Source organism: Dipodomys spectabilis, unplaced genomic scaffold, assembly GCF_019054845.1.
Source record: "Dipodomys spectabilis isolate Male_0828 unplaced genomic scaffold, ASM1905484v1 ptg000304l, whole genome shotgun sequence".
Taxonomy (NCBI): domain Eukaryota; kingdom Metazoa; phylum Chordata; class Mammalia; order Rodentia; family Heteromyidae; genus Dipodomys; species Dipodomys spectabilis.
Window position 1 is genome coordinate 2,247,563 of NW_024870981.1, and position 4,307 is coordinate 2,251,869.

General features: G+C 36.3%; 1 pseudogene; it reads left to right on the top strand.

Moving 5' to 3' along the window:
* Positions 1-2,692: 2,692 nt before the first annotated feature.
* LOC122127609 lies at positions 2,693-2,792 on the top strand (annotated as a pseudogene).
* The last annotated feature ends 1,515 nt before the right edge of the window (positions 2,793-4,307 follow it).

Sequence of the window (4,307 nt, forward strand, 5' to 3'; positions counted from 1 at the left end):
AAATGTTATTTTGGCGAATGTGAATTTTTTTTGGAAGGTCGTGGGGCTTGAACTCTGGGCTTGGGCACTGTCCCTGCGCTCTTGAGCTCAAGGCGAGCACTCTACCACTTGAGCCACAGTGCCACTTCTGATATTCGAGTGGTTTATTGGAGATAAGAGTCTAACGGACTTTCCTGCCTGGGCTGGCTTTGAACCGTGATCCTCAGATCTCAGCCTCCTGAGTATTTAGGATTACATGCGTGAGCCACTAGCAAATTTGATTTTTCAAAGATTATTTGAAAAAGAATACACTTGGGGCTGGGAAGATGGCTCAGTGGTAGAGCGCTTGCCTTGCATGCCTGAGGCCCTGGGTTTGATTCCTCAGCACCACATAAGCAAAATGAAAAAAAGCCGGAAGTGGTGCTGTGGCTTAAGTGGTAGAGCTCTAGCCTTGAGCTGAAGAGCTGAGGGACAGCGCCCAGGCCCAGAGTTCAGGCCCCACAACCGGACCCAAAAAAAAAGAAATGTAAAAAAAAAAGAAAAAGAAAAAGAATACACTTTCAGGAGATTAAATATTTTGAGAATGGCAACATTTTTATACCACAGAACCAAGTTTTACTGAAGTACCAGTGTTTTTTTTAATTGTGAAAATACTGTTCAGAGGGATTAAAATTACATGGGCAAGGTAATGAGTACACTTCTTATCAAGCATTGTTGCCTCCTCCTTTGTTTCCCCTTCCCATCCCTTGGCATCCTCCCCCTGCCCCCCGACCCGATCCTCCCCTTCCCTCCTCCGCCCCCAGCACCAAAGTTGTAAAGTTTGTTTTCGACATGACAACTTGTACATCTCACGGTGTTATTAAGCACTAAGGATCTTTTCAATTAATGTTTTTTTCTGAATTACATTTGACTTCTAAGTCAAGTTTTCCTGGCCTTGATAGACCAATTGTGGATCTATCCTTCCACAAGCTATTTGTCTGGCCCACTTACACTGGACTGAAATCTTTCATTAATCATTAGGGGAGGGGTATTAAAAATAATCTTGTGACACTTTGTGATTTTGTTCACTCATATGGGCTGGTCATCTGTAAATTGAAAGTTTGAATTGCAGTACTTTCTCTTAGATTTTGTGATCTCATCCTTCATTTTAAGTTGACTTGCATTTCACTATTGCTTACTGCTAATTCCTGTTTCTCAAGGAATTGGGGCCCTGAAATATTATAGGAAATGAGAAATTGACATGACTCTTCAATTACTTTCTGTTGGCATGTTGCCTGGGCCTAGTTGAGAAGTCTTGACCCTGTTATCTGATGATGCAGGTAACTGGGACATAGGATCCTAGGACCCATACATCTTGCAGAAGAATAATATCTTTTATACATCATATCAGAAAAATTTGGGTATAATCAATAGGAATGCTTCAGAAATATGGAGAAAAACATTTTGGAACCAGTGAGTTAAAACAATAAACAGAGCAGCAGAGTAAAATCCCTTATAGATTAGAGGAAAACAACATTTTTTTTTACCATGTGAATTCAGAAGAACAAGAACACTTAGAAGGTATCACAAGTTTATGGTGAAGACATTACATTAATACTTTTTATATTCTAGTATGTATCCTAAACCTAATTATTTATATTCCAATTCTCTTTATTGGAATAAATAATTATCAATTTATTTGTCAAATTATCAATTAATTCTACTAAGTTTCACTGTGTGAAATATGAAATCAGCACATATAAATATAAAATATATAACTATATGTAATATAATAAAAAGGGCACATGTTTTGCATTGTTCTGTTGTGGTTAGGGTATCAAAGACAACTCTGTTTTAAAGTATTATTGCATTATCTGTACCTCAGAGTTAGGTAGAGATAGACCTAAAGCTTTACCATTTGTAGATTTACAGCCTGGAGGCAAGAGGAAACACTGTGATTAAAACATTACCAATTTAAGGCCTAATAATGAGGAGAAACATGAACTTCTCCTGGAGCTATGGAAATATTTGGTGATAGAAAGGCAGTAGTGTAAGTTCCTGCCTGGTTGGAAGGTAGACAGGCCAGACATCAGGAAATCATGCATATGAAGAATTTTTTCACCTTGGCGTTAGCTACTTTTGAAATGGTAGGTATAATAAACACTTAAATTTTGATAAAATACCTTCTAGTCTGAACAGTTCTGTCCGAACTGTTCATCTCTCTATGATCCCTTGTAACTAAGATTAGTTTTGTTCTAGTAAGACAAACTATGCTGTCAGGGTAGGATATTCTGGTTGGTCTGTTCCTACGTGGAAGAAGGATAAAGGGTAGACATTTGTGCCAGTAAGACCTCATTTGGGAAAATTTTAGCTGCAGAAGTTTAGAAGTAGCTCTTAAGCAGGGCTTACTTTGAATCTATTAGCTCCACAAAGCTAACTCATTTACGTAAATAAGTACTTGAAAAAGTCATCACCTTAGGACCTAGCTATAAGTGCTTCAAAGTATGATCAAATCTAAAATGAAAAAGACTTAAAATTGTCATTGACAAAAAATGCAAATGTGAGCAATCAACCGAACAATATAATTTTTTTCCCACTATATACATTATTTTAGGGAAATAAGATCAATAGTATTGTTAGGAACAATAAGGTTTCCTTGCTACAAATAGGCACCCAAGGATATAAGCCTATATAAAGATTGCATCATTAACTACTTAAATTTAGAGGATACTACATGCTTCAGCAGCACGTATACCCAAATTACAACAATGCAGAGATTAACATGACACTTGCACAAGGATAATATGAAAATTGGTGAAGTATTCCATGTTTTTCATTCTTCAGTTGCAGAAATGAAAAACAGTTATTAAAAAGTTGATTACAAAATTATAAGTGTAACAATATACGCAAGTGTTAGAATTAAACATTAGTTTGACATCAGTGTATTAAATCTTCACCTTAGAAAGGCCTTTACATAGAATAACCTTTACAAAACTTTTGAAATTAGTTAACATTGTCATTTTATCCAAAAAAAATATACTACTATAAGAACCTAGAAAAAGGGGCTGGGAAGGTGGCTCAGTGGTAGCGCTTGCCTTGCATGCCTGAGGCCCTGGGTTTGATTCCTCAGCACCACATAAGCAAAAAGAAAAAAGTCGGAAGTGGTGCTGTGGCTCAAGTGGTAGAGCACTAGCCTTGAGCTGAAGAGCTGAGGGACAGCGTCCAGGCCCAGAGTTCAGGCCTACGACTGGACCAAAAAAAAAAAAAAGAACCTAGAAAAAAAATAATCTTAAATTTTCTATATGGAATACAATCTGAAAGGACACATTTATTAATGAATATATATATTATAAAACAATGTTGAATGCAAAGTATATCTAGGAAAGAATGAAATAGATTATGGATATTATGCAAACACAGAATATAGAATATTTTAAAATATACTTTTTTCAGACCAGAAGCAGAAATATCTTTAGTTTCTGTACTACTCATTTCAACAGATAAGATCAAATTATTTCTGATTAAAAAATCACAAACTCTGCAGAAATCATTGTAGATGTACACAAACAACTCAAATATATTTGACATCAAAGTCAGGCAATTCACTTGGAAAAATTCCATGGAATTTTTACAGTAAGATATTGCTGTTATTTGAATTCTGAAAATATTTTGTATGGACACAAAGAGTGGACTGGCATTTTGATGTTTAAGAAACGTAACTGATAGCTATGCTAAATAATGCTGCAATAAACGTAGTTGTTTTGGTAGCTTTTGTATGGTCTTGTTTGATGCCCCTAAGTAGATGAATGGATTAAGAAAATAGAATTCTATGGAATGGAATTTTATTCCTCCCTCAGAAAGAATGTCATTGCCCCATTTGTTAGGAAATGGAAAGACTTGGAAAAAATTATATTGAAGTAAGCCAGGCCCAAAGAAACATAGATCCCATGGTTTCCCTTATTTGTAACTAGTATATGTCTGAGACAAGCAGAAGTGGTCAGATAAGTTGATGTTAGGTGAAATGAACCCCAAGATAAGGATTCAAATGTTTTTTTTTCTTTCTTTTGATTGTTTCTAACATATTTATAAGATGATTTCTTTGTTGCTTTGTATGTCCCTCCCCCACCGTATAACCCCTGCTTTCATTGTATTTGATGTTGGTATGATTTGTGGAGGGGAAGGGAAAAAACAAATTGTTTAAATAGGGATACAGGTTGACCCATTGCAACAATGAGATGTACAAGACGTCATGTAGAAAAACGAACTTTACGACTTTGGCCGGGGAGGAGGAGTAATGAGGGGGGAGGGGAGTGGGGGGAGATGAGAAGGTATGGGAAGGGGAAATAAAG